A 24,441-nucleotide genomic window follows, 5' to 3' on the forward strand; every position below is an offset into this window, starting at 1 on the left:
CCTTCAACACTTCATGCTGCATAGGTCTTGCCTGTGCATTGAACGTCACTCAGATCAGAGGCTAGATGTCAGAGATGCACTGATGTGCGGATTGGATGCAAATCTACATGTCCCTTTAAATTCAACTATCACAGAACCTGGTATTTTAAATTGGTGAGATCCATGAATTATGTATGATTTTGGTTATGTATGTTATGACCCCAAGTTGTGTATGATTTTTTACATAGTATAGCTAGCTGAGAATACATTCAAACATATTGCAATCAAAATAAAACCCACGCCTGTAAAAACCAATATATTCCAGACATCATGCGCATGTTGCCCAGTAAAAACAGATGAATACCAAAAGCCGACTGCTGATGCACACAACAGTAAGACCATCAAAACGTTTTTCATATCCCAGTATTCAGAGGGATGGCTTTCCATCCCTTGTACCATTTTGCAGTCAGAACGTGTAATGGAGGGCTTTCATAATTGGTAATAGGTGCTATTTGTAGTAAATGTATGCAGTATGAGTAAATGCAATGGCGGGCTTATTTTGGACACTTTAGGTCATTACGTCAAAAAGGTAACAAATTACTATGCAGACACCACACATTAGACACCGACCCCCCCAACCTCAACACACGTGCCACGCCACACCGCGAAATGCTAACCGCCAAGCGCCAATGTGCCGCAGCGCAACGTGCGACGAAGGATCTTGGGAAATAACTGATGGCGCCTGATGACGTCACCATAGTAACAAAGCTGCCGATGACAGCAGCAGCTCAGCTAAGCGGGCCAATTACCGCAATCCCATCCGCCCATGAGCCAAAGCGTTTGCATTAAATGCTGGACTATGCAAACGAATTTAACCAAAATTCGCAAAATTATTGGAAAATTGGCATTTGACATTTACCCATGGTCGGAGTCAGAATTTGCAAGGGGGGGGGGGGGAAGGAAGGGCTATCATGATTTGCGGGTAGCAGAGACACATTCTTTGAGTAAGCGAGTCCCAACTACATTTCCATTATCAACGCATTGCGAGCGGACTAATAGACCCACACAAGCTAATTAGTATTGCATCTAACGTCTCATGAGGTATCAATGCTAATTTGCCCTGATGGTGTAGCCAGCAATTTCCAGTGACAGTCGCGCGGCCCGAACCGGAGAGAGTCCGTACCAGGGACAGGGTTCCCGTACGCGGCCAGCACTGGTGATTGCAACATCTAATCGCATATGGGCCCGAATCAAAGCCCGTCGGTGTTTTCTACGGAGCCCGCCTGTCTGTCATGGGAAAAAAACGCAGACTGTTTGTGCGCACAGCCCACTTAAGCGTGGCGGGTACCAGGGCCTGGCACGCCGCCGCCGCGGCTCGCACCGGACGGGAGAGAGGACACCTGTGTGAAACCGTTCGGTTGCTCGCATCGTCGAATTAGAAGGATCACGCGTGACGCATGCAGGTTTTCTTGCGTCTTGCATCGGCGAGCACCAGTGTGGTATACGATGCGTTCCTGTGCGACCCCAGCTTGGTAGTATGAACGAACGCAGCTGAGTCTCGGTCAGGGGCGGATCTAGCCTAGAGTTGCTTTTTTGGCGGGCGGGGGGGGGGGGGGAGCTGCCGTTCGTCGCCAGCTGGCTGGTGTGGGATCTGAGGTCCAGTGCATGGTGCCTCTCGCGAGTACCTGTAGGGACACCATTCAAAACAAAAAAAGCTCCGAAATGCGTTTGAATTTTAAACAAAAGTTAAAACAAAACAGCTAAAACAGTTAAAGTTAAAACAGACGGTAAGTAGACGGAACTTTTATGAAGTTATTGGAATGCTTTGGGGGTCCAAAACATACTCTCATAGGTTTTGGGGGGCCATGACTCCGTGCCCCGCCCCCTCTCCCACAGGATCCGCGTATGGTCTCGGTGCTCACATGCGATGCAATCACAGCACCGGCGCCTTTCATTGAACAATACCACAAACTTGAATAACGGACACAAGTATTTCGTCGTGCCTGCTTAAAAGGATTTAACGCTTCATCACGCAGCATGTCTTTACTTTTCGTAAGTAATGTTTGCAATAGACGACAGCGCCGGTGTTCTTGTGTCCTAATTGTCTTTTTGGTCGCGCTCCGTACTTCATCGTCCAGAGGAAGATCAGTAGTGCTGCCATATTTATTTTCCAAAAAGCTGTATATTTGATGGAAATTTGGCGCAGTGTCGTCAATTGTCGGCCGGTGGCACCAAACAGGTGCAGTGATATTGATTTTCAGCTCTCTAGTGCTTGGGAGTCGGCATCCTGAATCCGAAATTCTGCGTTCACAGCGGTGGGCAGCTGTGACCTTCAGGTGTGGTTTCATACAGTATGTGATTTTTTTTGCGGACGCTTGTTTCCTAGCGTGCCGAGTTAGGACATGTTCTCCATCTTTTGCATTATAGTTTCTGGTAGGCGGTGAGTGTTTACATTTCAGGTAGAAAGGACGTTAAAACTGGACTAGAATTATTTATTGATGTGTGGTGCATCAAGTGATGAGTACCGTTATTGTGTGGCTGTAACACTGAATTGAGATCTCTTAATGTCACTGCACCATTGTCGGCCAGTGACATTCATAGCCATAGGCTACAATAGTTCTAAGTTTTTGTGGGGGAGGGGGGCAATGGTTCATTGTAATTTGGCTCAAGTCAATGCTGAGGGGGCTGCTGATCTTTTTTGTGAAATTTGGATGGAGGCAAGCATGCTAAAAATCCATCCACAGCACCAAACCATAACATAATGATGATGCTGAACCTAGAGCATGCATGTTTGGATCTGAAGCTGGGTTAAATGAAGTTGACTTTTTGAAGGACTGTTATGGGTGCTTTTTTGTTAAAGCTTATCTCAGCAACAAAATAATTTTGTGAAACAGTGATTCCATATGATTTGAGGTTGGTGGTGACCTATGCCAAAGTTGAGCTTGTGAAGTATATCCCGTGCATCTGCTGACATTGTTGCTGGAATATCACTGTTATGCAGGGTGTGTTCTCAGCACTCATCATGACTGTCACATGCTTTTTTCAGTCTCTTGGGGGATAATTGTGCCTCCTGCCTCCCCCAGATGCCAGACTGTAAATCATCATGTTACACTGAACATGTCCAGCATAGCAGAAGCAGTAGCAACAATCCAGTGCATGCATACTCTTAATCTAAATGCTCGAAGGTTTACTGCATGCTTGACACCAATTCGGGCTCATTGACGTAATAACTCAAGGCATGTTGCTGCAAAGGTATGTCAGGCAGAAATACTCCTAAAACATTTTTCAACACCTCAACAACAATTTGACCAAAATTTTCAAGCGAAGTAATTAACAAATTAGCACAAGCTGGCCCAGCCTGAATTTGGCACACAGTTAAATGCACCTATTTTTGCACAGGCATCTAATACAGTATATGGACTTTTGGGCAGACCAGCTCAGATGTGGCAACACTCCCCATACTTGGGCATGCACCTGTCCCCCATGGAAGTTAGCTGCCTTCATTGGCATTGAATGAAGTCTGTTTTTTTTAAATAAGTGAAAAACAGAATGGCAAACATAAAAGACAGCAGAGACATGCCACCCTATGTCAGAAAATAAAATGATACAACCTCACCCATTCAAAGCCCCATGCTTGCATAGCAGTTAGCCAGCAATGGGTCATTGCTGTGGAACATTGAAACAATAGGACAATTTTGAACAATGGAACATTGCTGGATGGCTGGAACCTACCTACCCTGTCATGAGCAAACTGGTGTGAGGACAGGGCAGACATGCAAATCAATTGAGATGAGTGTGTGGGGGGGGGGGGGAGGCAGATAACATATTTCAGCAGTCTTAGAAAATTGAACCTTATGTGAGTGGGGTCAAGCAAATTTGTCTGCCAGGAGGTAATGGTGTTTTTCAAGTTTGACATGAGAATCTTTTACCTCAAGGAACAGCTTTTAGTTCAACAAGATTGTAAACTTATAGGCTTATTGATGTTGAGTGAGTAGTGTATGGTAGAGTGAACAGCAGATTCAATGTTGCCATGGCTTTCCATGTTATTTTTTCTTATGCATAGCTGCAAGTCTAGGGAGCACAAGTTATAGTATTTTAATCTATAAATCCTAGTTTCTCAGGGTGAAACAATAGCCAGTGTTGTAATGTTCAGTAGTCTGCCCTTGTCATGTCATTTGCAACCATGAGTTGTGTCACCTCCCTCTGGTCCTAGCTCTACACCCAGCGATCTTTTTCAGTTTTGAAAATCAAGTCAGAAGATAGAAGGAGGATTTCTCTTTAGATGGGGGAAATCAGTCCCGATTTCGCTGCAGGGGACGTGTACTTTCAAGATGAAGATTCAAAAATGGGTAAGTAAAAGCCTTTAGTGCATGGTTGTTTGTGTGACTTTCAGCCCTAGCGAGAGGGTGTTCATGGGGAAAAGGTGGGGATAAATTTGGGGGTTCATTGCGTTGTCCAGAGACCTTATGCTGTTGCTCAGGGCCTAGTTGTACACCTGCCGGGTCAATGTGATCGCTAGGGAGCTTACCATGTTGCCCTTGATATCTTTGCATTTTGTCGTAGCAGCCCACGCTGCTGTTGGTACACTATCTGCGTACATGCCTGGGCAATCTTGATCGATTAGGTTTCCCTCCACGGATTCTTGTCATTCGCTGGAAATGCTCTATACGCTTTTCCGGACCCCACATGCCACGGTACACTCAGTTGCTCAGGGGCGCTTCACATTAGTTTCGGGTTCTTTTCACTTGCTCGGAGGGCCTTATGCTGTTGATGGGGCTCTTCAGAGGTAAGGCACCGAGACACTCCATGCTCAGGGGCCCTCTACTTTGATCGGGGGCTCTTTCCTTTTCATATCATTTTTGGATGATTGTTCGCTCCTATCGGGGCCCTTTCTGTTAGCCTGCGCGGACACTCTTGATCGCACAGGGGATGAATTATGGTCTCGGGTATTTTCCCCTTGCTGAAAGGGTCGTGTGCTCTGGCCGGGGCCTCATGTCATCCTTGAGAACCTTATGCTTGTTGACGTGAGCCTCTCTGTTGGCCTGACGCGGCACCCATCCTTGGTGCCCTAGCCTGAGAACAGCAGTCAGATATGCCCTGATGAATTTTTATATGCAACTGTCAAAAGTAATTTTACGTGCCGCCATGCCGCCGTGCTGTATTTGTCATTTCCCTTGGCTGTTGAATGCGTGACAATTATTCTATTTTTGCGTCACGTTCTTAATAGATTTAGAATGCTAGGATATTTTGCACTCCTATATAACAAAAAAACAACTACACTAGCCATGAGCCATCAGCTGATCGCCTGGACCAGCCGGTCAGCCGTTAATAAGCTAGAAATCAAGCTCGTGCTTAATTTTAATGGTGTTTAGCTGTCAATTTCAGTTTATTTTGGCCGTTTGTCCCGAAATCCTTAGCCGCTCAATGGAAGGATTTACCATGATTTGGATAAAATGAATAAGGTCCACGCGTGTGCATTCGAAGCACGCCTAGCCTTCTAGGGCTGCGCGCAGTAAGATGGATTCCCGCATTGGCTAATATATATATATATATATATATATATATATATATATATATATATATATATACACTATTTATGCTACAAGTTAGGGGCCCGAATGCGAGGATTTTTTGGAGGTGGTCCCAAACTCCAAGGGGGCTCCACCTTACCCTTGTGGGACCAACAGTAGTATTCCGTCACTTTAGCTCGTGATTTTGCCGTAAGAGTCATCCGCCATCCCTTAACTTATACATTTATTTTTCGGACGTAGCTGACCTGGAAAGACGCCTGGATGGATGTCAGACACTTTGCATGCAGTTGCACAACCCTGACACGAATAGGCGGCGTCGGGATTAACCACTTGCTCTCTTTGTGCCAATCAACATACGACCCTGACGTAATTTAAGGCTTCTTGCACTGACAGTTTGCATTGTTGCTGCAGCAGAAAGACGCGTTCATTCGGGCTGTGGAGCAGACTCTGTCCAGGGCGGCATGCGCACCATGCGTCAGTCTCACGCCTGCCTCCTAGCATTCGCGTGAATGAATAGAAACTGTTGAATGAAACCGTTGGCAAGCAGCGCGTGGCGTAACGTCCCGCCTGCGGTGGCCTGGCCGGCTGAAAAATCCGGACCAACAGGATCAACATAGCTGAATGATCATGCCACTTTTGAAGGCTTTCAAAAGAGAACTTTGATCTTTGGAGTCTATTGAAGCACCGTGAGAATTAACACCCGAGTTAAATTACCTGTGGGAATTATTTTACTTGAAATTCTTGCTTCTCTGCTAACGTAAGTTACAGCGGGAGCAATATTATGTGGTTTGTTTTGTGTGACCAGTTCTTGAGCCTGACTGAGACATTGGTGTAGTATGTGTGGCGGTCCAGTGGCTGGTTTGTCAGATACTAGTTACAAATTATTTTTAGATGACATTTTAGGTGCCTAAAAGGAATTTAAACACGGGCGGCGCCCGTATCGTCGCGGAGTATTTTGATGATGACGATCAGTGTGCCGTAGCGCACCGGCTGCTGGCGCGATTTTGCGCAAAATTATCGCTAAGTCCAGGGCACCGTAGCTATCAGTGTAAACCCTGAAGTTGTCGGCATTGACTTAAACGAACCTTTTCTGTAACGTCTGAGTGTGTTGAATGTGGGCAGTCTAGAATCTCGAAGCATCATTGCATTCTGTCGGAGACCGGTCCGCTCGCGTGCCCAAACACGTTCAGTTTGACTTGTAGATTGGTTGCAGCTGTCACGGGATAGGCCGGACGCCCCTCTCGCTACGATAGGGGGGGGGGGGAGGGAGAAGGGTAGAAGAGGGGGCCTTATCCCCCCTCTGTTAGGTCTGTCCGGAATAATTTTAGAACGGTGTTGAGCACACTGCTGTAATTTTGGTCGACTGAGTTTACATCAGTTTGACACCCGATGTGAAAATTTGAAGTTTCTGGCCATGACGGTTCATGTTTGTGACCTCTTTTGCGCGGTCATATCAGTGACATTTTCATCAAGAGCGAAAAACAACCCGCATTTCTCGCAGGAAGTGCACGCCAAAGTGGTTTCCTAGACCACCGTCTTTTCGTCACTGTACTGCTCTGAAGTGCATTACTACATAAATGTCGCTCTGGTGACTAAGTCGAATTTTTGCAGGCGACGAGGTCAGGTCATCCAAGGTCAAGCTAGGCCGAGATTTGATTTTGGTCACCAGATTTGGCTACTGAAAGCTCCCACGAATTAAGCGTTAATGACGCATCTGTAAGTCCTCTACAGTATACCTAACTTTTGCAGATTTGAACATCATTGCATTCTGCACCACAGACAGTTGCACTGTCAGGGTTGCAGGATGCACGCACCGACTGCGCTGCCTCGAAAGCTTGTGCTTAAATAACCCGAACGGTTTGATCAATATTTACGTACCTACTCCCGATTGTCCGCTTCTTTGAAGCAGTACAAAACCAAAACCAAAATCCAATGATAGGTTTTTGCAACAAAAACCTGTCATTGGAGTATCCGAACGCTATGCTCACAAAATGCAGGTCATGAAAGGGTCATGCGCTCAAACCTCCAGTTGTCAGTGCATGCTGAGATCGGGCCAGCCGTCCTCAGGACCGCAAACCCACCACAGCGGTGCGCCGCTCGGGCTGGCGCACTGCTGTGGTGGGTTTACGTGGCGGCTAGCAAGTGCTGTCACAGCGGGCTGGGACTGTGCTTGGCTCGCAGCCATGTCATCAAATGTGGAAGCCCGACCACACGTGAGCGGGCTAGATGTTGAGACTGCACGCTATATGTTGTCGGCGTAGGTAGGCTGAGCCGATGTTTGCCGCTTGGCGGCCTGTTGAACTGATGACGACGACCTGGTGACCGGCTGGCGGCGGCCCGTCGAGCTGCTGGTGATCACCTGATGACCTGGCGGGCTGGTGTGTGTCGGCTGCCGCGCTGGTGCTGATGACCTGGCGCTCTGTCCGGTCCGGCGAGCTGGAGCGCCTGATGAGCCGCCGCCGATCGCCCCCGGGCGTGATGGCCTGACCAGCTGACGCGAGTGCCCTGTCGCCCCAGTGTCGGGCGTAATGCTCCGGGCGCCGCGGAGGCTGCCCCGCCCCCCGTCACCGGCGCCCGGTGGGCTGGCCAACGGCGCCGTTTAACTAGTGATGGCGAGCTCTAAAGGTAACGAGCGGCTGGCGCAGCGCGTGCCGCCCCGCCGCCGGCCGTGCTGCCCGTTGCCACCCGCTGCCCAGACGCGCCCCTCGGGCGGGTGCTGCGAGGCATGACGTAGCAGGGCAAGGCGGGCCGGCAGCTCTGTGCGCAAGGTCGCTGCTGCGCTCAGGTTTTGTTCTGCTGTGGTGTCGATAGTCAGGTTTTGTTGCGTTGCAGCATTGGTAGTCGGGTTTTGTTGCGTTGCAGCATTGGTAGTCAGGTTTTGATGCGTTGCAGCGTTGGTATTCAGGATTTGATGCGTTGCAGCGTTGGTAGTCAGTTTTTTATGCGTTGCAGCGATAGTAGTCCCTGACGTCCACCGGCGTATGCTATTTTTTTTCGCTGCTTCCGTTATGTGAAAAAGCCAAGAAGCAGACATCACAAACTCGTTAGGCTTCCATCCTCTTGGCGGGCATGTGAGGCTCGCGCCGGTGCATGGTACGCTGTAGCTTGCTTGATCGCTGCGATTTTGTACTCCGTCTCCATTTATCAACCCCTGTTTGTGATCTCCAGCGTACTGTGAACCAAATACCGCGAGCTTCCCTGCTCGCGCTGGACGCAGCCACTCCTGTTCCATCGACCTGCGGCCATGGTGCCCATGGTCCATGGATTCATGGACCACAGTTCAGGGTGTTTGCATGTCGCCTCTCGGGAAGTGTAGAGCGGACTCGCGTGGCTTCCTCCACCCGTTGCGAGTGGTGGCTCCAACATGGTACCACCAAACTGTGTAACCTGATGGCCCCAGCATGGTTCCACCTGAGGCTGTGTTCGCGTTGGTTCCAGCATGGTTCCACGGCCCGTCCAGCATGGTTCCACCTGGCCGTGTGCCCGCGTTGTCGTCGGCTTGGTTGGGCACACCCGTGTGCCCACGGCTGGTGGCCTCAGTGGCAGTGCTGCTGCGTCCCGCCCTTTTGGCTGACCTGCTCAGGGGTGGGTTCGGTCGGACGCGGGGGCAGGTCTCCCGTCGGTCCCGCTGCCGGGCTGGGGCGGGGCCGCACCATCACGCGGGTGTCCCGGCCTCCCGCCCCGGCACACCAGGGGATGTGGACATGCGCCACGAGGTCTGCTGGAGCCAAACCGCTGAGACGCTGCGCCCGTGTGGAGTACGACTGGTGCATTGCATTCGTATTGGTCGTCGTTATACACTCGCGTGTGTTGCCGTTTTGACATTCGTTGTGTTGACGTCTTCGGTTGCGGCAGTAGGAGGCGCTGCGTTTGTCCGTATACCCTTCCATAAGTATATGACGGTGTCGTCAAAAAATTACCATGTGTACGTATTTGAGGCGATCTATACGGACCGGTCAGATATTGTGTTTATATAGTCTACAATCATAAGGTATATGGTGTGTGGACATGCGATTTAGGAAAATATAGTTTTATGCACAGTATGTAACAGCAATAGTTTCATTCTGGCATCTACCTCCAAATTTGGAATGAGTGGCTTTGTTCCTGATCACGACACATGCAGCTTATGTTTGTATTCCGTGTACAGAAATCTTGCGTTTACGCTGCTCCTAGCGACGGGCAGTAAATGATTCACCGCATGACCGAAGGGGTGGGATGCGTGGAAAACAGTCAGATAAGACAGGAGACTTGATGCGCTGGCCTGTGGTCGCGCGATAGGCGACACTAATGCTTGCACCTGGCCTGTTCTGTGGTCCCAAACCTGAGCAGTGGATCTCGTGGTGTTAAGTATATTTCTTCTTTTCTCAACGTCAAGCGGTTTTTCGCCGTGCACTGAACAGTTGTTATGACTTGTGATTAACCCGCAAACCTATGGATGTAAGGCCGTCTTGATCTCATCAAACCTGTTTACTGGATGTCACTTAGGAATGGAACTCAATGGATGTGAAAAAGCAGGCTTTACGTGAGAGCTCGTGACCAGCGACCTTGGCATCTGCCCAGCACGCTGGGCTGTCGTGTCTGTGCGGTAGCAGTGACTTCAATGTGGTGTTCAAAGCACACTGAACAACTTAGGAAGGACGCAATTGCTGTGCGTCGATTGACAATCAAGTATTGGCCTTTTCAGTTGTTTTAGGTCCCATGAACTTCAACAACATGGTATAGTGTCATTTTCAGTTGATTATCTTCCTTTGAGGTGCATGCTTCGGGTCGCTTTAACGGCTGGCCTTTCTCCTGATGTGTCCTTGTCGGCCTGTGGCACGCGCAGGTGTACGGAGGTCTCCGTAAAGATCCGCCCCTTGTTTTGGAAGGGGAGGGGGGACGCCGTCGGCCAGCGGTTATCTCTGTGGAGACTGACGAACGTCTGAGTGACTCCAGAACCACCCGCAGACCTGTGCCAGTTTCTTAGGATATCTGTGCTATACTTAACTAAGCGCGCGACGTAACGAGACCACTTCAAGGCACGAATCCGTCGCCGTCCCAAAGACTGACATCGTGCCGCTGGGGCCGTGCTGAGGAGCGCCGCCGCCCCACCGGCCCCGTCCCCGAGTGTGACCGGCGGGGACCGGCGCTCCGCCGCTGCCCGGCCCCAGCCTCGTCGCTCGTGCGCCGCCCACCGGACCTGTCCCGAGTGTGGCTTGGCGGGGACCGGCGCTCCGCCGTTCGTGCGCCGCCCCACCGGCCCTGTCCCGAGTGTGGCCGGCCGGGACCCGCGCTCCGTCGCTCGTGCGCCGCCCCACCAGCCCTGTCCCGAGTGTGGCCGGCCGGGACCCGCGCTCCGTCGCTCGTGCGCCGCCCCACCGGCCCTGTCCCAAGTGTGGCCGGCCGGGACCGGCGCTCCGCCTCTCGTGGGCCGTCCCACCGGCCCTGTCCCAAGTGTGACCGGCCGGGACCGGCGCTCCGCCGCTCGTGCGCCGCCCCACTGGCCCTGTCCCAAGTGTGACCGGCGGGGACCGGCGCTCCGCCGCTCGTGCGCCGCCCGTCCGGCTGACCTTGCCTTCCGACGGCGCCGGACGACCGTCGGCGATAGGCCACGGCCGGTGTCGCCGCCCAGCTGATTGCCACAGCTGTTTGGCGTCGGCTCCCGGCCGCGCGTGCCGTGACCACCGGCTCACAGTCACGGTGGCCGGCGCGGCCGGTGGCGGGCACGTGACGCCGGCGGCGCCCGTTTACCACCACCACACACACTGGCGACGCACCGTACGCACAGGGGGCCGCGCGTGCCAACACTGTTAACGGCGGGACGGCCGAGCCGAAATGTGTAGAAATGGTCGCGTAGCAGGACGATGAAATGCCGACATTGTCTGAGCTACGTCGCCGGAATCTTCGTCATCGCGCAACACACCTCGCATGCTTTCAGTCGATGTGTGTAAGCATTGGCCTGTTTCGTTGCTAGCATATGTAGGACGAACTAGTGAGCTTTCGGCATCAACTATTCGTATACAGTTTCCAGCCATGCGGTGCTAGATAGATTGCATCACTTTGGGCGTCTCTGTCAGTAGCTTTATATCCGCTCCTTATGCATGCCTGATCATAATCACGTGCATTGAAGCGGACATTGTCTACGCAGCAACGGTGCAGCCTTTGTCAGGTCTGCAGTGAGTGACCGCGCCTATCGTGGCTGATAGCAGCTGTCCCATTACGGACAGATATGTTTTGTCAGCTCTGGGCAGGCGTTCGGCGAGAAGTCAGCTCCGCGTATTTGGCCGGGAGGCCCCTCGATAGCGGCAGTCTCGGCGCTGTCGTGGCTGGGCTGTGCGGGGGCGACGCGTCGGTCCACGGCTCTCTCGGACCGGCGACGGAGCGGCGCTGGACGGGGCGGGCGCCGTGTTGGTGTGGCAGCGGTGTTCGCCGGACGGCCGTCAACATTGAGCGGCGTCCCTGGGCCGGCGGCCGGCGGACGTGGGTGGTGCCTCCCTGGCGCGGGCGGGCGGCCACCCCCTGGTCGGCACCACTCAGTAACCCTGCCCGGTGCGGGGACGTGCGGTATTCCCGGCCAAGCGCCGCCTCGCTGCGACCGTCCTGTCCCGGCGGCGTGCCCTGCGCTGGTGCCCGCTGACCGGGGCCGCCGCGCCGCCTCTCGCGCCACGCCGGAGCGCTGGGCGGTCCCCGCTGACTAGGCGTCGTGCCGCGCAGACCTGCTGCGTGTGGGCCGCCGGCTGCAGCGCGGCTCACTCAGCCAGAGCAGCACCGACTCCGCCTGCCCGCCGGGCCCAGGTCAGGCGCCGCCGCCGCCGCCGCTCCCCCGGCCGCCCTCGGCGCGGCGCCAGGCGGCCGCTGCGCCGCGTGCCGTGCGCCGCTTTTGCTTGGCTTGTGCTCTGCGTCTGACATTCTCGCTGCGCTTGTTCGTTCGCTCTTTTCTCTCTTTCTGTACGTGGATGTCTGTCGCTTGGGTGCTGTGTTGTACTGCCCTGGTGTTTCTGGATGCCTCGGTTCGCGTGACTTTGACGTCGTCTTGTCGCCAATTCCCGTTCAAGTTCTTCTGTGTCCAATGTCAAGGCGCAACGTGCGTCCTTTTCTATTTGCGTGGCATGTACGCTTCGATTTTATACCGTGCGTTTTGGCGTACGCACCAGTGACTTAGACATCAGGATATGAAATAAAATTGTATCATTCCCAGCGCATATGCTTACACAGTGCTGTTTGAGAATTGCATGACTTGCAGTTTCTCTAGGAAACTCACTACTTGGGTGTACATTTCTCTGGCGTCTGCAGCGTTGACTGTTACCACGCACATGATGGCAGTGGTGCCGGGGTAGTTTTGGCTCGATGATGTCATTAATCCACGGCCAAAAAATCATAGTGAATGAAGGTACGGTTAAGGGCCCGTTGTTGACGTCCATGGAGTCCTGGCAGCCTACTGTAGCTCGTACACTTCACATTCAAACGGCCCCCAGCATGCCCACGCACCATCCCGGCGGTAAAGCGCGGCCGGACGAGCGCCGTCCGGCGGTAAATCGCGGCCGGACGAGCCCCGTCCGGCGGTAAAGCGCGGCCGGACGAGCGCCGTCCGGCGGTAAAGCGCGGCTGGACGAACCTGTCCGGCGGTAAAGCGCGGCCGGACGATCCCGTCCGGCGGTAAAACGCGGCCGGACGAGCGCCGTCCGGCAGGCAGCCAGTCCGGGCGCAGTGATCGTGAGCCCCTCAGAAGGTGGTTGGCTCTCACCGTAAGACACTCAGGATGTCACCACGTGTGCTCGCGTCTGCGAGGCGTGTGGTGCAACTCGGACGACTCGCCACCGTATAGGCTGGACAAGCCTTGTAGCTCGACACGGCCCATTGGCGTGATGGTGGGCTGGTAGCGACGAGGATGATCTCGAGGACACTCCAGGGTTCGAGGCGTGATCGTTTTTGTATTTCAGCGGTCTCCCTTGCGGTCGGGCTCCGCAGCCACTATGTATGATGAACTGTTTTCCTAGGGAGACGTAGCGAGCACGTGTGTGGTTACCCTCACCGAGTAGCCCTGCTATGTGGCGTGGTTTTGCTGCGTTTGCCTATGATTTTTTTTTTTTTTGCTGCATTTACCCTGACCAAGTTTGATGGTTGCTGCACCACTAAGTCATGCTGCGCACTACTTCGTGTAATTCGCTCTGAATTGTGAAGAGCATCATTTGTAACTCCTGTTGTAATTCTTGCTTCCGGACGATCGCTACCCCTTCGTTTCTCCTGCGCATGCCTGACTCCCTGCGGGGCTCTTTTCCAATGGCGCCTTGCAATGTCATGTGAATTGCATATTTCGTCTTAACGCAAACGACTGTTAAGGTATTGCATCAATGTATCTTCGATCTTCTCTTGCGTTTTCGAAGTGCACGATATTGTGTACTTGCGTTTTCGAAGTACACCATGTTCTGTACCGCTCGTTAAATGTGGGTTTTCCCTAGACTGCTGACTTAGAGACAATTTTCCTAAGCGGTGAAGCGAGCGGTACGTGCCCAAACTGACCCATGACAGGTCCGAGAACTAGTACTGCTGTCGCTGCGGATGGCACCTACTTCGTACGGAAGGAAGTGGCTGACCACAGAGCGAGGAGAAGAGCACGGAAGATTGGTGCGGGCGCCGCAGTTACCCCGCTTCAAAAATTATGCATATGACCCTGCAGCATGTGACTGTTTGCTTTTCGGAAACGGCGATGGCGGACTTCGCGGCGATCATTCCTGCGATGTCATGCTGCACGTATTTGCGCTATCGACAGCCGCGGCGGTGGCTGCCGATACTGAACCGTCGTGGTGCACCGTGACGTTGGATGATTCATGACGCGGTGCACGCCCCAGGCTGTTGGTCCAATATCTCACGCCGTAGGCGCGCAACGGTCAACTTATGCCCATTCCGTGCGAGGAATGCGAACAGTTGATGCATCTAAGTTCCACGTTACATGTTCTGGTGCGATGCGGCCGGGGGGGGGGGGGGGGGGGGGGGGGGCGTGGACTGCGGTCGCATGAGTCATCAGCGCGCCGCCAGTAAGTGCTAGGGCGTGGTAGGCTTGCCTGATGATGGCGGTGATGTCTCACGCCCAAAGACCGTCGCGGCAGGTCGCGGCTGCTTGGCCGCGTACACGGCTGCTGACTAGATTCAGTTGTGAAGGGTGTCCACGTGTTTTGCAAGTGGGCACTAGCCCACGTTGCTGCAGATGAATTATTTAGATGTCTCTGAGTGGGTCCTTCATTTTGCAAGTGCTGGTGGCATTTGTGCCGAGAGAACAATTCCAAGGTAATGGTGTGGCAGAGCCGGCCATTTGTTTCTATAAGTGGGACCTCCGTCAGAGCACGTTTAATACCTCGCTGCTTTCATCCGGAGCCAGCTGGTTTCCAGACCAGCCAGCCAGAAGCCAGTGGACGGAACGTTGCAATGCACAACGCTATGTCGTTGAAGAAGGGCTGGCCTCTCGAGCTCTGCGAGCGCTCGTTCTTTTGCCGCTCGTACCGGGCGCTGTTCCCGTATAATACGGCCTCGCTGCTCCCCAGGTAACGACACGGCGGCCAACGACTCGAGCGGCAGCGGCAAGGTCGGCGACCTCTCCACCAGCGCCTCCGGCACGCTGGTGCGTACTGCGCCCTTGTCCTTGTACACCGGCGTCCCGGCACGCTGGCACGCACCGTGCTCGGGTCTTCCAGCCATTTCCGACCGGGTTCCAGTGTTATCCTACAAGTGAGCCGCAACACCCTGGCGCATGCAGGCCAACCCCACTGATGGCGTGCAGTCGCGGGGCAGCCGGATGCCATTTGAAAACAGCTGACGGCGCTGCCAATGTTGACACTCGACGCCAACGACTGTTTCTTGACGCTGGCGGCTCAAATGGCTCGGCACGCCACGTCGCCCCGCCATCTGTCTCCCGGCGGGGCTCGGCACGACCGGCAGTCGTTCGGGGCTTTACGTCGCTCGGGGGTGCCGCCCGGTCCGAACGGCCGCCGGAACGACGCGCTCGGCCGACGGGAGGCCGGTCGGTCTAATGTTGTCGGCGCTGCCGGACCGCCCGCCACACAGAGACACCAGGGAGCCAGTAACACATCGTGGGCGACAACCCTCCCGTTCGGAGCGCCGGAAGGAGGGCTCAGCCGAGGAGGAGGAGGACATGGGGGGGGGGACGGGCGCGCCGTTGGTGGGATTTTTGGAACTCATGGCTCTCACTTCTCAAGCGGTACCACTGCTCAGTTACTCCCTGGAGGTTCCTGAGGCTCATTCTGGCCGGGATGCTATATCCTGGAGTGTGTCACTCGTTACAAATGGCTGGAAAACCCCGCGACTTCCCGCAGCTACCCCCCCCCCCCCCCTGCCCCCGGCGTCGCCGTCGTCCCTTGTTCTACGTCCGACCCTTCCCTGGTCGGCGGCCTCTGATCCGATGCCACGCTCGTCGGTGCCCGTTCAGGTGTTAGTCCCTGGACTCGTGCACCGCTGGTCGTTCTGGTTGGCCACCGGCCGCTCGATTTTGGAGCAAGCTGTCACGACGTCCTGTGGCGCTCCTTACATCGTACCTTCACCTTTCCACCTCTGGGGGATGCGGGGATTTGTTTACGTATCGCGCACGTGTTTTTGCGACGAAGAAACTTGTCTTCCTGTCTTTCTTCCGGGTGCTGGGGTCCGTGAGACGCAGGTGAAGATAGAGGCAGCACCTCCGCGAGGTCGTGTGTCGAATAGAATGCGATTTATGTGTGCACGCGATTCGTGTGTGTACAACTTGCAGCGCGCTGCACACGCGGCAGTATTCAGTTTATTGACTGCATACTTGGGCAGCATTCAGTCCAGCGTTCTGCCGCAGCGAAGGTTACATCCTCACTCAAACACAAACCTCAGCCGCACAACCGCAGAGCCTGCTCACAGCGTCTGTGCGGCCAGCCGTCGCCGCTGTAGGCCTCCCCGCCTCCCCGTGGAGCGTGCTGACAGCGCCCGAGCGGCCGGCCGACGCCGCTGAAGACCTCCCCCGCCTCCCCGCGGAGCCTGCTGATAGCGCCCGAGCGGCCGGCCGACGCCGCCGAAGGCTTCCCCCTCCCCGTGGAGCCTGCTGATGGCGCGCGAGCGGCCGACCGACGTCGCTGAAGGCCTCCCCGCCTCCCCGCGGAGCATGCTGACAGCGCCCGAGCGGCCGGCCGACGCCGCCTGAAGGCTTCCCCCTCCCCGCGGAACCTGCTGATAGCGCCCGAGCGGCCGGCCGACGCCGCTGAAGACCCCCCCCGCCTCCCGCGTAGTGTCAACCAAGCACACGGGCCGCTGACGGGGTCAGCTGTCGGCCCGGCGCGCTGTTGGTGCCCGCTGGTCCCATGGCCGGCTGTGTGCTCGCGCCGTGCGGCGGCGATAGCCGGCCCAGCCGCCGCGCGCGCCTCGCCGTCGCCGTCGGCGGCGGCGGCGGCGGCGCGTGCCGGGCGCCGCCGCCGACGCCACTGCGTGGCCCGGTGCCGGCGGCCGCAGGTGTGGCCGCCGGCTGTCGGCGCGCCGTCGGTGCGATCGTCCGTTGAGCCGGGCCGGGCCGCGACGCCGGCATGAGTCTCTGCAAGATCAAGAGCCGCTCCTATGGGGGCTCGTCGCTGTTCACCAAGGTCTGTGCCGTGCACCGCGCCGTGCCTGCCGGCGCTGTGGCGCGCTGGCTTGCAGGACTTCTTGGACTAGGGATCGCGGTCATGGCTGACTGCCCGGTTGTCTCGTTGGACCACTGGCGCTGCAAAGTTTGAGAGTTATTCTGCTCATCATCTGTTGGCGTTTGCGGAAACGCAACCTTGCCGAACTGGAGGATATTAGAGAACCCTCTTAGACTGGGATATGGGATCGTCGTGGGCCATTCAACGTACAGCGCGAAGTTTCGACAAACCGGATGTAAGCCTTTTACAGCTGTGAATATTTGAAGACCATGTGTTCTGTGGGTCACGAGTGACGACTGTTTCTCATTGAAATGATGTGAAATTGTGAAATAGGGAATCTCGTTAGGTGGAGTCATGCAACGTAGCTTTGTCGTGGAAAATGTGTGTTAAGGACTTGACGGAACTGATGTTTTTTTTTATTATCACACTTCCTGAAGACACTCTGTAACATACCGATTCGGTCAGCCCATGCAAGAAAGTGCTTTATCAAATGCGTCAAATCTGAATCAAATCTCAACGGGAATGTTTTATCTCTCCTGCCGCGAAGTTCAACGCGCTACATGTCACGCTAAGCAGTATCTGAGGCGTTTTGACAAGCGCCGCGCCGTGTTGTTGTTTTGTTGCCGCATCGTTCTAAGCACGGTCTTGAATCCTCGGGCTTGCAGAGTGGCGATTATGCCCGCAGGGCTCATCTCGTATAGCTTAATTTGACGTCCCAAGGGTCATTCCTGCTGATACGACACTGTCGCTTTGGGACTCATTGTGTCAAGGGCTGTATAGAGGCAGTATCGCATCCCACATTGGTGTTGGACACGTAGCTTGAAGTAGAACAAGATTCCCTATCATTTATTTTACCCGTTAACCCGGTTTAACTCATCAAAGGTGTGTTTTTCTGATTTTCACTGACACTGGTCTGATGAACAAATCTGATACAGTTCTGCGTGACATACTTCATGTGCTCTTGGCTCGACTCTAGCGTGTTTAGTTTTCGGGACGGAACCTGTAAATGGGCTTGTGGGGTCTGCTCTGTGATGGCTTGCGTGAACTCAAGGCAACAATATGCAATGGCTGGCAGACTTGTTTGTATGGAGGTTTGGGGAATATAACGCGTACGGGCGGGAGGGTCTTGAAAAAAAAAAATATTGGGTAGGTTCTTCAAGAAATGACACGAAACAGCACTGTCTGTGCCGACGCTACCCCTGTCTTGTCGGTGTACAGCGAAAGTGGCGCGTCGAAAATGCTGTTTCAAAAGCGTTTTCGAAGAAAAAAATCGGGCATCCCCGCGCCCCGTGAGCAGTGAGCCCGCCGTTTCGCTGCAATTGCAGCGGAACTTCTGTCCTGGTGAACAGTGAATCCGCCGTCCTGTTAGCAGCGCTTATTTCTTTATCTGTTTTTAGACCGCAAACAATCCACAGGCGAAAAGCCAATTTCTGAAAATGTCCAACTTAAAGGGATGAGTATACCATACATACAGAAACTAAAGCCTAGTCCTTCACACATCTATACTTCACATAGTCACGCATACACATTACACACTCAGACACGACGGTGATATAAAAGAACGCCCCACGAGTACCGGCGAACCCGAACAAAACAGCTCGCGATGGTTTCGTTGTCTGGAAAAAGACGGTTGAGGGAGAGAGCTGAAGAAGCTATTGCCGGCAATGGGTAGATATTGATCTCTTCACTTCAGTGATGTGTCCATTGACTCATCAGTGAGATCTGCCTGCTGTCGGGACAGCGATAAACCCTCCGTCCCGTTGGCACTGGCCGCGCCGTCCCGATGGCGGTGCGTGTCGTGTTGGCATCCCCCTGTAGAAGCAATGAACCGTCTGTCCCGTTGGTGCATACCCCTGTCCGGTTGGCTCCATGACCTGCTGTCCCGCCGGCAGTGCTGCCGCTGATCACTGTCCGGTGGGCCCCATGGCCTGCTGTCCCGCTGGCAGTGCTGCCGCTGATCACTGTCCGGTGGGCCCCATGACCTGCTGTCCCGCTGGCGGTGCTGCCGCTGATCACTGTCCGATGGGCCCATGACCTGCTGTCCCGCTGGCAGTGCTGCCGCTGATCACTGTCCGATGGGCCCATGACCTGCGGTCCCGCTGGCAGTGCTGCCGCTGCTCGCTGTCCGGTGGGCCCCATGACCTGCTGTCCCGCTGGCGGTGCTGCCGCTGATCACTGTCTGGTGGGCTCCATGACCTGCTGTCCCGCTGGCAGTGCTGCCGCTGATCCCTGTCCGGTGGGCCCCATGACCTGCTGTCCCCCTGGCAGTGCTGCCGCTGATCACTGTCCGGTGGACCCCATGGCCTGCTGTCCCGCTGGCAGTGCTGCCGCTGATCATTGACCGTGTCAGTTCCGCCGCCGTAATCCCGCCATCAGGCGGCGCTCGCCATTCCGTCGGCAGGACACGCTGTCGTTACACGATGCGACGCTGCCGGCATCCGGTCATTCAGCCGGCAGCGCGGCGGCGGCTGCGTGACGTCACGGCCCGGATGGTGAAATATGCACACCAGCAGTCATGTGCGGGGTCGATTTGTCGGCCGGCCGGTCCAGCACGTCGGCCGTTAGTCGGGCTGCCAGCTCGGCCGGCCGGCTGCCGGCCGGTGGCGCGCGGTCTGCAGACCTCCGGTCGGACTGTCAAGTCCGCGGCAGCCTGGCCGCCCGCTTCTTCCGGCGAGGGCCGTGTGGACCGGCCACACTCGCGAACGGCCTCCGGACGGACGGCCGACGCAGGCCGGCTCCCGCTGGAGATACCCAGTTGAACACAAACAGGCGCCGCCAAACCGACACACACACACACACAACACACGCACACACGCACGCACGCACGCACGCACGGACGCTGCGTGGTGTTTGGCTTCCGCCCGCCGCAGCGCACGCTCCGTGCGAGCGGTCAGTGCGTCTCTGGGGGGAGGATGTCATCAGAGAAACGGCACGCTCCCCGGCCGAGGCCGCGGCTCTGTCGATTGGTGCGTCTCGCGGGGGGGGATGTCATCACCGGTGCGTCTCAGGGGGGGGGGGGGGGCGCGTCATCAGCAAAACGGCGCGCTCCCCGGCCGCGGCCCGCGGCTCTATGTCAGCGGACACGGACGTCTGCACCACGGGAGGTCTGTTGTCCGCAGCGACGCTGGCACTGGTTCAGCCGCGGCCGCCCTTTGAGGCTCAGCGGCCTGGCTGGCCGTCTGTGGTGTGCGGCTGGCTCAACCGCTGCCTGGCAGGTGTGCAGGCGCTCTTGGAGGGGCACGAGGCTGCATGGAAAAGCACGTCGGGCACTCAGGCGTGATTCAGTCCACCGTCCTGGGAACGCGATGACTCAGCTGCTCGCGGGAACGGTACTGCCGGTATGGCTTATTTCATTAAGCGGGCCTCAGTCCGTCTCAGGACCGGGACCGCCGGGACGGGGCTCAGTCTGTCGCGGGACCGGTCGGGACCTCGGGCCGAGGGCTCAGTCCGTCGCGGGAGCGGTCGGGACCTCGGCCGGGACGTCGGGTCGCAGTAGCGCGTGTCAAGCGGGGCCGCCGCAGTGACCGCGGCTGTCGACATGCCCAAGTCCTCAGCTGTGGTTGAGCGGAGCGGCTGCGGGCGGGGCGGCGGTGCCGGTGACCTGGCGGGCAGGGCGATGACGTTCGGATCCCTACCGACTGAGCTGCTGCCCTGCCGTGCTGCGGTTCAGCCCATGGCGCGGTCAGGGCGGAGGCGGCGGCCGCGTTCCGACGGTGTCGTCCCCAGGCGGCGGGATTGATTGGCTGCGCGGCTCACTCCCATGGCAGGGGGCGGCCCCTGCCGGCCCCCACGGAAACTGGTGGCCTTTGGCTTTGACCGCGGGCCGACCACCCTGCGCAACTCGTGACCTCTAAGCGGACCCGACAACAGCCCGTGACCTATTGATGGCCCCGCCTTGCGCCGCCGGCTCCGCGAGCACCGCCTCCCCAGCCACCCGTCGTTTCCGCCGCCGGTCCGAGCGCTGGTCAGACCGCCGTCTCCCGGTCCGACCGCCGGTCAGACTGCCGTCTCCCGGTCCGGCCGCCGGTCAGACCGTCGTCTCCCGGTCCGACCGCCGGTCAGACTGCCGTCTCCCGGTCCGGCCGCCGGTCAGACCGTCGTCTCCCGGTTTCGACCGCCGGTCATACCCGCCGTCTCCCGGTTCGACCGCCGGTCAGACCGTCGTCTCCCGGTTCGACGCCGGTCAGACTGCCGTCTCCCCGGTCCGGCCGCCGGTCAGACCGTCGTCTCCCGGTCCGGCCCGCCGGTCAGACGCCGTCTCCCGGTCGGACTGCCACCGGCGCCTAGCTGTAAAAGCGGGCGGTCGGTCACTGGGAGTGGACAGAGCTTGGGGTCCGCCCCTGGCGAACCGGGGCTAGAGGCTCCGCCTGGTCGCGGTAGGCGCTGTCCCTTGGGTCCTCTCGTTTTGGCTTGGAGCTGAACTGTGTACAGCGCGGCCGAAACAGATGGAGGAGGGTCGTAAGGTTCTAGTCTGGATCGGAGTTATAGTTATTCTGGCAAGGTATCACGGCTGCTCGTAAGGAAGTGCTCAAACGCACCCGGCCAACGTTAGCCGTGCAGTGAGTTGTAGTGCGTTGACATTTAATTTGTGTAGCACGAGTGGTATCCAGTTTACTCACCTGCTGACACTCGGGGGAGGGAGGGATGGGGGAGGGCGTAGCATGTCGTTTGCGCCCGTACCAGCTGTTCTGTGGTTTCAGGTGGTGTCACATACCGCTGGTGTGTGGCACCTGAAAATATTTTACTTACCGCGCCATTAAGCTGTGTTTTGCTTCGTTTTCCATCACACTCCGCGTCCCGCAGCGCGTTAATAAGGCAGCCAGGGTGTTGCGGTACCGCTGCCCTGTGGCGATATCATCGCACGGCCTGTGAGTGGCGCGTCGCCTTGCTCGAAAGCCGGTCTTGCGAACCGCGACCGCTGCTGACAGCTGCGGACAACACGGTGCAACCTGGGCGCTATCGGTCAACCTCGGTCGACGACGTTTCAGCGATTTCGCCGCCGATCAATGCGGGCTGGACTTTGAACTGATCGTGACGTCACGCGGAGGGGGTGGGCGGGCGGATATTTGATAGGGGCGGCGCCGCCCGGCCCGCCGGTCGGTGATCTCGCCCGGGCTGGGGTCAAGCGCCGGGCGCTCACGACATGCCACGGGAGTCCGGTGCCGGTCGCGCGGCGCTGGTGACCGCAGCGGCGTTCCGCCCGGACGCTCCCAGCTGCCACGTGCGGACAGACGTGCAGGACGCGGCCGGGTCGTCAGTGTGTGTGAGACTTTGAATGTGTTGCAAACGAGCCGTGCAAAGGGATGATCGAACCGCGTGTGTCTCCCGGAGGCAGCTTTCCGGGCTAGCTATGAACGCCCGCCATACGACGGACGGGCGGCGGGTGGCTGGTGGACGGACATTGTCGGGCCATGATGTCCACGGCGGCATACTGCCGCTGCTGCCGGCAAGGGTGGCTCCTGGGGGAGGGGCGGTGCCCTCCTCCACTGCTCCTCCCTCCAGAGGAAGGGGCGGTAGGGTTCCGGAAACCCGCACCGACTCGTGAAAAACCAGGCCTAAAGAGTGAAAAGATCCGTGCTCGTGGTGTTGTGTGTGGAGGAGGGAGTGGTCCGTATTCTCACCGCATCGCATCCGGGTGCTGATCGTAGCTGCTGCGGAGGCCGCGCCGGGCTCCTGGTGACCCGGCCTAGCAGCTTAGTCCTCCCACAGATAGAACCAGGATTGCAACCGTGATATCAGCGGTAGCCGGCTCGGTTCTGCGGAAATTGCAGAGGATCAAGAGCCTGGGGATTCAGGCTGCCAAGACGGCTTGTGGAAAACCCATGACCTTGGCCGATCCTGGTGGCGGGAACTTTATACTGGCTGGGATTATAGAGGATCAGGCACGGTGTTGAAATACCGGTCGCCAAAAAGACTTACCCTATTGGATTTGCCCGATATCGACCAATGTTGTTTGCTACTCAATCCGAGCTGTTGAGACGTCGGGTCACACGCTTGCTTTGTGACTGAAACCGGAAACACCGCTGAGGCGGACGCCGTGCGGTCGGCGCTGTGTGTGCGCTGGTGTGTGCGCTTCGCTAGGTAGGCTCGCGGCCGGCCCGGCGGCGGCGGCGGCGGCGGCGGCGGCGGCGTTGTGCCTACGTCGACACACTCAGACACACACAGGCGCACTGGTTGGGCGCATTGTCGCGGGAGTGGTGGAGTCCGCGCGAGACTTGGGTCACCAGAGGTCGTTGATGTCATCCGCCGTCCATCGCCGGAGTCAGTCGTGATATTGCCGAGTATGATAGCACCATGCCCTGTTGATTATGATGGCTGTTGTTCAACTGATTGTACTGCTGATCGCCTGCGCAGGCGCATCTACCCATAGCTTCATTCACACTCCTCACATGATTGTTCACATTCCCGCGCACCCTTCTGCTGACATTCCTGTCCAGGCCTTAGCTTATGCTCCTCCCCCTGCCCGTTCACGCTCCTGCCCACGCTGTTACGTACACTTTTGCTTATGATTTGCTTGTTCTACTGCCTACGCCTTGGCTCGCATTATTGTTTTCGGTATTATTCACCGCCACTCATATTCACACCTATCTTCAACACCCTTGTCCACTCTGCTGCCGTCACACCTCCCACGTCCCATCCCTCCGCTGTGTCTAAGGAGCGCGATGCCTTGCTCGTCACCGTGCCCGCGCTACAGCAGCGACCCCTACCGACCGGTGACCTCTGACTGTCGCCTGCCGCAGGCGGCGCCGCAGCCGCTGACCCGGAAGGAGTCGTACAAGGACCAGCGGCGGCGCTACCGGCACGAGAAGCGCCGCGCCGCGGACGAGCTGCTGAACACAGTGCGCGACCCTGCCGTGCTGGTGCGGGCCGACTGGCTCAAGGTGCGGGGCACGCTCAAGAGCTGGACCAAGCTCTGGTGCGTGCTAAAGCCCGGCCTGCTCGTCCTCTACAAGAGCGAGAAGGCCAAGGTGAGTGCCTGCGGCGGGAGGCTGGAGGCGGGCGTGCCGCGGGTGCCGCCGGGAGGGGGGGGGGGGCGGCTGTGCGCCAGCCTCCGCGGGAGAGACCGAGACGCGGACGGACGCGCTCCGTCGGCCCGCCTTGATTGACAAGGTGCCCCGCTGTTGGCGGCGATGCGGCTGCGGCGAGCCGGCCGGTCGGGCCGCCGTCGGTGGAGAACGGTACGGTCACTGCTAACCGGCGGGGCGGCCTGGCCGCGGCGGCTCAGACCCAGCGCCGGTGCGCGTCGCTGACCGGCCGCCGCGGCAGTCGCCGGCCGGGATTAAACGTAATCGCCCGCGCCGGGCTCA

General features: G+C 56.9%; 1 pseudogene; it reads left to right on the top strand.

The window, feature by feature from the left end:
* Positions 1-2,242: 2,242 nt before the first annotated feature.
* Positions 2,243-24,441, top strand: part of LOC119108276 (oxysterol-binding protein-related protein 8-like) — a 39,339-nt pseudogene continuing 17,140 nt past the window's right edge.

This window comes from Pollicipes pollicipes, unplaced genomic scaffold (genome assembly GCF_011947565.3).
Source record: "Pollicipes pollicipes isolate AB1234 unplaced genomic scaffold, Ppol_2.1 Scaffold_6686;HRSCAF=7923_pilon_pilon_pilon, whole genome shotgun sequence".
In the NCBI taxonomy this organism is placed as follows: Eukaryota; Metazoa; Arthropoda; class Thecostraca; order Pollicipedomorpha; family Pollicipedidae; genus Pollicipes; species Pollicipes pollicipes.